Source organism: Heterodontus francisci, unplaced genomic scaffold (assembly GCF_036365525.1).
Source record: "Heterodontus francisci isolate sHetFra1 unplaced genomic scaffold, sHetFra1.hap1 HAP1_SCAFFOLD_51_2, whole genome shotgun sequence".
Classification (NCBI taxonomy): Eukaryota; Metazoa; Chordata; class Chondrichthyes; order Heterodontiformes; family Heterodontidae; genus Heterodontus; species Heterodontus francisci.
The window spans coordinates 1,296,692-1,308,862 of NW_027141369.1; the positions used below are offsets into that span (position 1 = coordinate 1,296,692).

General features: G+C 48.1%; 1 pseudogene; it reads left to right on the top strand.

The window, feature by feature from the left end:
• Positions 1 to 1,099: 1,099 nt before the first annotated feature.
• Positions 1,100 to 1,208, top strand: LOC137363044 (U2 spliceosomal RNA; annotated as a pseudogene).
• Positions 1,209 to 12,171: the final 10,963 nt, after the last annotated feature.

Consider the following 12,171-nt stretch of genomic DNA (forward strand, 5'->3'; position numbering starts at 1 on the left):
GGACAGAAAACAGGGAGTCTTATTGAATGATTCTTTGTCAGACTGGAGGATAGTCGACAGTGGTGTTCCCCAAGGGTCAGTGCTAAGATAAATGACTTGGATCTTGGAATATTGAGTAGAATCTCAAAATATCCCGATGACAACAAACTTGGAGGAGTGGCAAACAGTGAGGATGATATGAACTGCCTGCAACAGGACAATGATAGGCTATCAGAATGGGCAGACAGGTGGCAGATGGAATTTAATAGTGACAAGTGTGAGGTGATGTATTTTGGCATAAGGAATAGGGAGAAGCAATATTTACTTCATGGCACAGTTCTGAAGTGTGTGTTGGAATAGAGGGACTTGGGGTTCATGTGCATCAATCTTTGAAGGTGGCAAGACATATTGCGAGAGTGGTTAGCAAAGCATATGGGATCTTGAGCTTGTAAAAAAGAGGCATTGAGTACAAAGCAGGGAAGTTATGCTGAACCATTATAAAGCTCTGGTTCGGCCCCAGTTGGAGTGTTGCTTCCAGTTTTGCTTACTGCACTTAAGAAAGAATGTGAGCGTCCTTGAGAGGATGCAGAGGAAATTCACCAGAATGGATCCAGGGATGGAGGATTTTAGTTACAAGGTTAGGTTGGAAAAGCTAGGGTTGTTCTACCTGCATCAAAGGAGAGTGAGGGGAGAATTGATAGATGTGTTTTCGGCTATGACAGTTTTAAATAAGTTGGCAAGGAAACATTGTTCCCGTTAACTATTGGCACAAGGACTAGGGGACACAGATTGAAGGTTTTGGACAGGAGGTACAGGGGGAATGTGCGCAAGAACTTTCTTACACTGATTGGTGATGATCTGTAACTCGCTGCCCACGAGGGCGGTGGAAATGGAGACAATCGAGGATTACAAAAGGAATTTGAATGGGCACTTGAAGGAAATAATTTTACAGGGCTATGGGGATCGAGCAGACAAGTAATAACTCGTCTCCACTCCTAGTATTTCTAAATCCCACACATTCACTATAATGTGAACAATTCTTTCCTGTTGTGTCTTTCTCAGATTTGTAAACTTCACTGTTTTGGAGTGAAGTGACATCTACTGGCAAGAAACATGAACTGCCGCTTCTCGGCCTTTTGGCTAAGATCAAGTGTAGTATCTGTTCTTATCAGTGCTTATTTGATTGAGAAGAGACCATGATCATTGCCTTTTGATCCTGGGAAAGCTTTGAGTAAAATGGCTATAACCAATTTTCGAGCTTCGGGCCAGGGAGTGCGCAACACCGTTCGGGTGGTCGTGAAGGACAAGGAAGGAGATGCACCGGTCGATCGCACCTTCTTCATCAAGAACATTCTCTTAGATTGCTGCGGATTTCAAGCGACGGACGTCTTCGGCCTCCAGGATTTCCCCAGCAGTGGATACTTCGACGTGACGTTCCGGAACGTGGCGGGATGCATCAAGTTCCTGAAGGCGTTCAAGGAGAAAGGATACCGGGCGCCACTGTCGATCCTCACAGCGGAGCCGCTCTTCACGCTTCCGTCACAACGGGACTGGGTGGTGACGATTCACCTCTACAACCCCCATGTTCCGGTGGTGGATGTACTCACCTTTCTCGCCAGGTACATCGAGGTGGCCGGCAGCAGCACTGATGTCAAGGACCCCTTTGGGATCTGGACCAGCAAGCTGCAGGTCAAGGTGACCTTGAAGGTAGATGCCAGTGGAGCCATCATCCACCCTCCCTCCAGCTTCGCTATCGGGGGAAGTCGAGGCTTCTTGGTCTACGCTGGGCAGCCCAGAGTTTGCCGCACCTGTGGCAAATCTGGTCACACGGCAGCCAACTGCAGCACGGTTGTTTGCAAGAACTGCAAGGAGGAAGGCCATCAGACCAAGGACTGTAAGCAGACTAAGTGTTGCAACTTGTGCGGTGCGGCAGGCCATCTCTACAAGACCTGCCCCAAACGTTGCCTCAGCTATGCTCAGGCGGCAAGGTCCAAGGATAGGCCGGGAGAAGGTTCGACGAAGGCGTCCGCTGTTCGAAAGGAGACCAGCAGCTTTCTCCGCAGTGAGGAACTTCAGCATGAGAAGGAAGGGGAGGCAGCTGAAACCAACGACCCAGCACCTACCCAGCGCCCGGAAACCCCTCCTCCACAGACAGAATCGATGGAGGAGGAGGCAAAGATGGACAAACAGGTCAGTGGCAAGTGGTCCAAAGGAAAGCCACAAAGAAAAAACATCCCAAAGCCACCACCCAAACCAGTGGCAAGAGGAGGCTCTCTTCTGAATCAGACTGCAACAACTCCTCTTCACTGGACGGGGAAATGCTGGAACGACAGCCCCTTCAAAAGAGGCGGCAGAACTCCGAGATGGATGATAAAGCATCCCAGCCCCCGGGCACTGGAAGCTGTGAGGGGCCCGGCGTGCCCCAACCCCAATGCCCCACACGTAACGAAGTGGCCAACGCATCTCAGCTCTGCGACACCGGGAGCAAAGACACGTCTGGCGCACCTGAGCTCCTGGAGACCGGGAGCTGTGATGTTTTCGAGGAGGAACAGATGGAAGCAGCTGAGGACAACCCAATCCTCTCTGCCTACAAGACCCCCCCCCCCACCCCCGATGTCACCCGAGCGGCACAAACCCTGCATGAAAAATCAGGAGGCGTTTCTGAGCCCAACCAACGTGAAACTGCTTGCGCATACGATGGGTATGCAGGAACATCCCGAAGGGGAAGGACTGGGACAAGCGAGGACAAATGGTATGGGAAGCAACAACTAATTTTTCGTAAAAAATGGGTGCAAGAATTGCTTCCATTAATGTGCGTAGCATTAAATCGACTACGCGATGTGTTTCAACCTTGGATTACCTTGCCAAGGTCAAAGCTGACCGACTGTTTCTGCAGGAGTGTGGAATACCACACCTCAGCACCTGCAGGCAGTGGTCGCGATGGTGGTCCCACGGGCCATCGATCTGGTCGGGGGTAATGACTGCCGTTCCTCCGGCCTGGGTATTCTGCTGCGGGGAGGTAACTTCACCATCTCCGAAGTTAAGGAGGTGGTGGGCGGCCGCCTCCTCGTAGCAGACGTGATGTACAACAACGCTCCGCTCCGGTTGATCAACGTGTACGCCCCGGTACAACGCAGCGAGCGGCTGACCGTCTTCCAGCAGCTCCCACTGCTGCTGGCGACGTCCAGGCCGGTCATCCTAGGCGGTGACTTCAACTGCATCATCGATGCGACTGGACGATCCGGCAGTGACGACAGCAAACTGGACGCTACGTCCAGATTCCTAATAGAAACAGTTAAGGATGCCAAACTGCACGACGTCTTCAGCAAACCTGCAGACGGAGCGCAGCGCAGATACACATGGTCAAGATCGGACGGGTGTGCCCGTTCCAGGATTGACTTCCTGTTTGTGTCCCGTGCTGTCACGGTCGGATCCACCGACGTCAAGCCGGTGTTCTTCTCCGACCACTGCCTCTTACTGGCCGACTGTCACTTACAGGACGACCAGCGGGTTGGCAGAGGGACGTGGAAGCACAATGCGACACTGCTGACCCCAGAGAACGTTGAGGAACTCAAAGGGGATTACAAAGGTTGGAGGACCGTGAAACCCCTCTTTGAGTCTCCAGTTCACTGGTGGGAAGCGATTAAGGAGAACATCAAGAGGTTCTTCATCCACAAAGGTGTTCAGAAGGCGAGAGAGAGAGACAGAAGGAACTGTCCCGACTCCAGAAAATTATGCAAAATCTACTCCGGTTGCAGTCAATGGGGGTCGAGGTCAAGGAGGACCTCCAAGAGGTGAAGAGCCAGCAAGCCTCGCTCTTTGCCAAGGAGGCCTCCAAGATCATCTTCCGGTCCAGAGTCCGCTCCATCGAGCAGGATGACACGTGCTCGCGTTACTTCTTCCAAAAGGTACACAGAGAGAGCTCTGTTATCAGCAGCCTGAAGGAAGAAGATGGCTCGGTAACGTCTTCGCAGTCCGACATCCTAAGGATCAGCAAATCCTTTTATGCTGGGCTGTATGACGCGAAGCCCACAGACAGCAGAGCCTCCCAGTCCTTCCTGTCATCTATCACAGAGGTCCTAAATGACAGCAGGAGGGAGAGACTGGACAAGCCGCTAACTCTGGAGGAGCTGACAAAGGCCGTCGAGTCTTTCGAGACGAGTAAAACCCCCGGCAGCGACGGTTTACCGGTCGAGTTGTACTCGGCCCTGTGGGACTGGGTCGGCCCGGACCTGCTGGAAGTATACGAGAGTATGCTCCTGGCCGGCAGCATGTCAGAATCCATGAGAAAAGGCATCATCACGCTCATTTACAAGCAGAAGGGGGAGAGGGCAGAAATCAGAAATTGGCGGCCCATCTCACTGCTTAATGTTGATTACAAGATTCTGTCCAAAGTCATAGCCAGTCGAGTCAAGTCTGCTCTGGAGTTGGTGATTCACCCCGATCAGACCTGTACTGTACCCGGCAGGAAGATCTCTGATAGTCTCGCGCTACTCAGGGATACGATCGCCTACGTACGGGACAGGAGGGTGGACACCTGCCTCATCAGCCTGGACCAGGAGAAGGCTTTTGACAGGATATCGCACACCTACATGATGGACGTGCTTTACAAAATGGGGTTTGGGGAGGAAATCTGCAATTGGATCCAACTGCTCTACACAAACATCAGTAGCGCAGTCTCAATCAACGGGTGGGAATCTGAAAGTTTCCCAATCAAATCTGGAGTCAGACAGGGCTGTCCTCTGTCCCCGATCTTGTTTGTTTGCTGTATTGAACCCTTTGCTGTGTCTATTAGGAAGGAAGCGAGCATAAGAGGGGTGACAATCCCAGGCAGCGGAGGAACTCAGGTCAAAACCTCCCTGTACATGGATGACGTCGCCGTCTTCTGCTCGGATCCGCTGTCCGGGCGCAGACTGATGAGCATCTGCGACCAGTTCGAACTGGCCTCGGGAGCCAAAGTTAACCACGGCAAGAGCGAGGCCATGTTCTTTGGGAACTGGGCTGACCGATCCTTTGTCCCCTTCACCGTCAGGTCAGATTACCTGAAGGTGCTGGGGATATGGTTCGGAAGGGCCGGGGCGTGCACCAAAACATGGGAGGAGCGAGTAGCCAAGGTACGACAAAAGTTGGGCATGTGGGGGCAGCGATCTCTCTCCATTGTGGGTAAGAACCTGGTCATCAGGTGCGAGGCACTCACGTTGTTGCTCTACGTGGCGCAGGTCTGTCCCATACCCCACTCCTGCGCCGTGGCAGTCACCCGAGCCATTTTCAGCTTCGTCTGGGGATCTAAAATGGACCGGGTCCGGAGGGACACGATGTTCAAATCTCTGGACAAGGGCGGGAAAAATGTACCCAACGTGGCCCTCATCCTGATGACCACCTTCGTGTGCGGCTGCATCAAGCTGTGTGTAGATCCCCAGTACGCAAACTCCAAGTGTCACTACGTGCTGAGGTTCTATCTGTCCCCGGTGTTGTGAAGGATGGGCCTGGTCACATTGCCGCGGAACGCTCCATGCAGTTGGGCCGTGCCGTACCACCTATCCTTCGTGGAGCAGTTTCTGCGGGAAAACACCTTTGACCACCGGTCCATCAGGCAGTGGTCTGCACGGAATGTCCTCAAGGCCCTACGGGTAAAGGAAACGGTGGATCCTGTCGGATGGTTCCCCGAGCAGACCGTCAAAGTCATTTGGCGGAATGCCTCATCACCAGAACTTTCAAACAAGCACCAAGACGTAGCTTGGCTGGTGGTGAGAAGGGCCCTCCCCCTCAGATCCTTCATGCACACCCGAAGTCTCGCCCCCTCCGCACAGTGCCCCCGCGTTGGCTGTGGTGGGGAAGAGACGGTCGCACACCTCCTCCTGGAATGTGCCTTTGCAAAGCAGGTGTGGAAAGAGATGCAGTGGGTTTTGTCAAGGTTCATCCCAAGCAGCTCTGTAACACAGGAGTCTGTGCTCTGCGGGCTGTTCCCAGGGACGCACACCGAGACAAACATCAACTGCTGCTGGAGGACTATCAATTCGGTGAAAGACGCCCTTTGGTCTGCCCGAAACTTGCTGGTCTTCCAGCGCAAAGAGTTGTCCACCACCGAATGTTGCAGACTGGCACATTCCAAGGTCCAGGACTACGTGCTGAGGGACGCACTAAAGCTTGGGGCAGCCGCAGCAAAGGCTCAATGGGGAAAGACCACAGTGTAAGGTTCCCCCACCAAGCTGGACTGAGGGGCTGGATCCATGGGAAATCCCTCGAACTGTATCGTTAATATTCTCAATTGCTGCAAATGTAAAACTGTAATTGACATGACAATTGTGAAACGGAAGGGTTGGGAAGAAACTCATGACAGTATTGAAGGAAACTGATCTCCCTTGCAATGTTTGTATTTTTTGGTGCTGTTTGGAAACTGTTTGGCAATGTAATTTTTACAGATTTTTATGAATAAAGTATATTTTGGAAATAAAAAAAAAGAACTGCCGTGATGAGATCAGCCATGATTGTATTGAATGGCAGAGCAGGCTCGAGTGGCTGACTTGCCGACTCCGGCTCCTCGTTCTTATGTTCATAGAATCATACAGCACAGAAGGAGGCCATTCGGCCCCATTGTGCCTCTGCTGACTCTCTGACAAAAAGATGCAATTAGTCCAACCCCGTGCCTATTTCCCCATAATCCTGGAGAATTTCACTTTGAAATATTTGTCCAACTCCTTTATGAAAGTTATAATTGAATCTGTTTCCACCACACTGTCAGACAATTCATTCCAAATCCGAATCAGTTACTGGGTAAAACGATCTCTCCTCACCTCCCCTTGACATCTTTGGCCAATTATTTTAAATCTGTGTCCTCTGGTTACTGACCCCCAGGACAGTGGAAACAGTTTCTCCCTCTCTACCCTATGAAAATCCTTCATGATTCTGAACACCTCTATTAAATCTTCCCTTAACCTTCTCTACTCTGAGGAGAACAATCCCAGCTTCACCAGCCTGTCCAGAGAACTGACACCCCTCATCTCTGGTATCATTCTCGTAAATCTCCTCTGAACTGTCTCAGAAGCTTTGATGTCCTTTCTAAAGCCTGGTGCCCAGAACTGGACACATTACTCGAGCTGAGATCGAGCCAGCGACGCCCACATCCCACGAACGAATAAAAAAACGCTCCCGAACCAGTCCCCAATTCTTAAGCATTTATCGACGCTCCCTGCCCAGTCCCCAAATCTTATTCATTTAGAAACGCTCCTTGCCCAGTCTCCAACTCTTATTCAATTATAGACACTCCCTGCCCAGTCCCCAATTCTTATCCATTTACAGACGTTTCCTGACCAGTACCCAAATCTTATTCATTTAGAGACGCTCCCTGCCCAGTCCCCCAATTCTTATCCATTTGCAGACGCTCCCTGCCCAGTCCCCAATTCTTATCCATTTACAGACGCTCCCTGACCAGTACCCAAATTTTATTCATTTAGAGACGCTCCCTGCCCAGTCCCCAATTCTTATCCATTTATAGACGCCGTTTCGGGAAGCCTCACCGGGTAAAGCTTCACCATCGCCATCCGCAGGGAGACAGATGGGATTGTTCCATCTTATTGTGGCCCTGAGGCCCTGCTCCAGCTGTGTGAGCCCGCAAAGTCTTCTCGCACTTTGTGAATATCCCGCTCCAACTCCGAACCCGCAGCTCGAGCTGCTGACAAAGCTCTCTACCGCGCCTGCGCGCCCCGCTCCTGTCACAGATAGGGCGGATTCTAGGCCGCTGAGAATTCTGGGTATCACACCTGTCATTAATGCTATTCTTTCAGCTGAAAGGTTTTATTACGTACATTTCATGTCCTGGAATCGTCGTGAGTGTTTTCTTTTGCACCTGTCAGTGCCTGGGAGGATAGAGTCAGCTTCACTTTGTAGCCATGAGTTTCTGGTGTGAGAAAGTGGTGTTTAACTCAGTATAGTTCAGTTTTTGGTCTGTGACTGTGGGTATTATTCAATACCTGTTTGTTTCTGCTATTGCTCTGTGAGTTTCACCACATATCTTTCAACAACTTGTATGTGAGCATCAGCTTTTGTCGAGATCTATCAGTTTCTGAGAAGTGAGAAAGGGTTTGATTCTATCCCTATCAGTTTCTGTTACATGCATGTGTCTTGAATCTGCACCTCCTCTGAGTGTGTCTTTGTCTCTGTACTTGTAGGTGAGTATGTGTTTTGCTTTGTATCTCTCAGTCTTTGAAGTGTGAGCCTGGGTTTGTACCTAATTTCCTTTGTACCTTGCAGTTGGGATATGAAAGAAAGAATTTTACACGTTACCTGCCAACTGCTGCTACGTGACTGTGGGTTTCACACTGTATCTGACAATTTCTTGTCTGGTAATGCGAAGTTTACAGTGTACCTGTCACTTTCTAGTCCAGGACTGATTGGTTTTACTCTGTCCCTAGCATTCACTGGTTTGTTAGTGTGGGGTTTACATTGTACCTGTCAGTTTCTTGTATGTGAGTGTTGATTTCACTCTGAAAAGAATCATAGATCATAGAATAGTTACAGAACAAAAGGAAGCCATTCAGCTCATTGTGCTTGTGCTGCTTCTCTGCACGAGCAACTCAGCTCATGCCACAGACTCATGTATTCCATGAAAACATGCAATTTTTTTCACTTCAGATAATTATTTTATACCATTTTGAAAACCATGTTTGAATCAGCCTCCATCACACTCTCAAACAGTGCATATCAGATCTTAAGCACTCGCTGTGCAAAAGAAGTTTTTCCTCATGTTGCCTTTGGTTCTTTGGCCATTCACCTTAAATTGGTGTCCTCTGGTTACAGAGCCGTGAATAATATTCCCCATTGCTTTCTCAGCACTGATGGATTGTGAAGCGGGAGATGGCCAGAAGTCCCACTGAGCCGCACTGACCCCGAGCTGGGAATGAAATGAGATGAAGTTCAATCTTTCACAGCGAGATGCTGCAGAGAGATAAGAGTCCTGAATCAAAGTGAGACTTTCTCATACTTTTGCTGAATTTCATTTCAAACACTCCTTGTACTCTCTGCTAATGAAGCCTTAAAAAAGGGAAAAACAAAATGGCACTCAAACTCACCACCCTGAAATTAAAAGTTTCATGTTTGACTGACTGAACTGTCACTTCTACTCGGTCTCTTATTGGATGGATGCAACTGTATTCTTCAACGCAGGGGTGGCATTCAAATCCTCCCATGGGTCCACATGTCAGACTGAGTTCCATGTTGCAGACTCAAGCAAAGGAAATCTGTTCAGTTCCAAAACTATCAGCGAAATTGAAGCTCATTACAATCATCATCATCAGAGGTCAGAACTACCTGGTGAAAGAAGACAATCTGAAGAAGGATCCACAATTATTCAAAGGCATCGACAAAGTGAAAAACAAGAAAATCGATGAGTCAATGCAAGCCAAACAACAGAAACACTGAAGAATTCCATTCCATTCCAGTCCAGAACCCAGTCCTGTTGTTTTTGGAGTCAGGTCACAATTACTGCAACAACTTTATATTCCCACTTGGCTATCTGTACATTTAGTTAATCAAGCTCTTTGAATCCAGCTTTCTGGTCCTCAAGCAGGCTCCATATGGAAATCAATTCCGCCTTCTGCAAGGCTGAAACCAATCAATGACCTTAAACTAAAAATGCCAAAGAAGAAGGGCTTGTCTAGGATTTGAACCCAGGATCTCTCACACATTAATTAACCACTCATCCTAAGCAAGAATCATACCCCTAGAGCAACATGCCACTGATATCAGAACTTCCTTTTAGCTCCTGTGGAATTTCACTGGCAGCCAAAGCCGATCATCCATTTTTTTTCAGAGCAAAGCAACATCCTGCAAATTCTGAAATAAAAACAGCAAGTGTTGGAAATGTTCAGAAACTCTGGCAGCATCTGTGGAGAGAGAAACAGAGTTAACCTTTCAGGGCGTTTACCTTTTGTTTGAGCCATCCTTTCACACTGCTTCTGTCCACCCAATCTCACTTTCTATTTTATCTAGATTCCACCCACTCACTACCTAAATACATTTATCATGAATTCCTCATATCTTTTAATAATGACAATTTTATATTTCTGGCCTTTGCTTTGGACTCCACCACAAGTGGAATCATGTCTCCATCAACCCAATCAAACCCATTCACTATTTCCTCACATTGCAATGTTTCTTTCACCCTGACAGACGATGGAATTTCTGCTGCTTGATTGCAGTTCTTGCTTCCTGCCAGTAGATGTCACCTCACTCCAGTGCAGTGAAGGTGACAGATCTGAGAGCACACAACAAGAAGTAATTGTTCACGTTGTTCATTGTTCAGTGAACAGGTCCCTCTATTCCTGCACACTCTTTAGAACTGTGCCATTAAGTATATATTGCCTCTCCCTATTCCTTCTGCTAAAATGCATCACCTCACACTAGTCGCTATTAAAATCCATCATCACCTGTCTGCCCATTCTGCCAGCCTATCACTGTCTTGTTGCAGGTGGTTCATTTCATCCTCACTGTTTGCCACTTCTCCAAGTTTGGTGTTATCGGCATATTTTGAGATTCTACTCTATATTCCAAGATCCAAGTCATTTATCTGTAGCAAATAAAAAGCAGTGGTTCCAGCAGTGACCCTTGGGGAACAGCACTGTCGACAACCTTCCAGTCTGAGAATGAATCATTTATTACGACTTGCTGTTTTCTGTCCTTAAGCCAATTTTCTATCCAATTGGACACTGACCCTCCTATTCCATGAACCTCAATGTTGTTAATCACCCTTTTATGTGTCGCTTCTTAAAATCCATATAAACAACATCCACTGCATGCCCTTCATAAACCTTCTCTGTTAGTTCATCAAAAAATGCAGTTAGATTAGTCAAGCATGAACTCCCATGTATATATCCATGCTCACTCTCCTTAATTAACTCAAACCTCTACAAGTGACTGTTGATTTTTTCCCTGATTATTCTTTCTAAAACCTTACCCACCACTGCTGTTAATCTAACTGGCCTGTAGTTAGCCGGACTGTCCTTGCACCCTTTCTTGAATAAGGGTGTCACATTTGCCACTGTTTAATCCTCTGACACCTCCCCCGTATCCAGGGAAGATTGGAAGATTATAGAAAGCCTTTAGGTTATCTGCATCCACATTTCCTTTCGCAATCTGGGATGAAAGCCATCCGGGCCAGGTAATTTATCTTCCTGAAGCATAATCAGCCTTTTCAGTGCCTCCCTCTCTCAATTTGTACCCTCTCCATTGCCTCTACACTCTCCACTTCTACTGATATTGTGTCAAATTCCACTTCCTTAGTGATCATTGATACAAGGTACTCATCAACTAGATTAACATTGCCCTGAAGCTCTAAGTATATATTACCCTCTTTGTCCCTAATGGGGCCCACTTCACCGCTTACTACCTGCTTATTATTTAAAGACTGCTCAAAGATTTTTGGGTTCCCTTTCATGTTGACTGCCATTCTATTCTCGTGGAGATAGAGAATAAGCTAAATATGGAAGATATAAATATTTCCCATCCTTGGGTGAGGTGGAATTTTTTTATGCTGTGAGTGGTAATGTCCTGACCCACGAGTGTGGTGGAAGTAGAGACAATCAATGATTTGAAAAGTAAATTGGATAGATACCTGAAGCAAAGGAACTTGCAGGAGGAAAGGGATCGAGCAGGTGAGTGGAACTGAGTAGCTGGCTACGATAATTGCTGCAGTCACTTCGATCCGCCTTAGTTTTGTACAAGGTGACAATGTTTGTATCACGCATGTTTTGAGCCCTTGTTGAGCTGGACTATGGTGGGCTCACTGTCCAGTTCCTCCATGACAGGGAAGTCTGGAATGGCACTGAGAGCTACTTCAATGACAATGTTCTCCGTTATGTAGAGTTCAAGATAATGCTCCAGTCACCTTTCCATCTGCTTGTTAGGTTCAGTGATGATCACCCCTCTCTTTGTCTTCAAAAGGTGCTGATTTAGTTACTACTGGGCCCATTGCTTTCTTAATTCCTTCATACATCCCTCTAGCATCCCCGGATTCAGCAGCAGAGTTTTAACCAGTATTGATTGGTGCAGTGCTGAGCAGTCTGCAGAGACTTGTTGCTGGCAGCTCTGAGAGCATCTAGATGTTGTTTGATGGGGACTTGTTTGTAGTTCACGTGGGCTCTCCTCTTAGTTACAGTAACTGACTCCATTTCAGTCCAATAAGCCTCAAACCAGTCA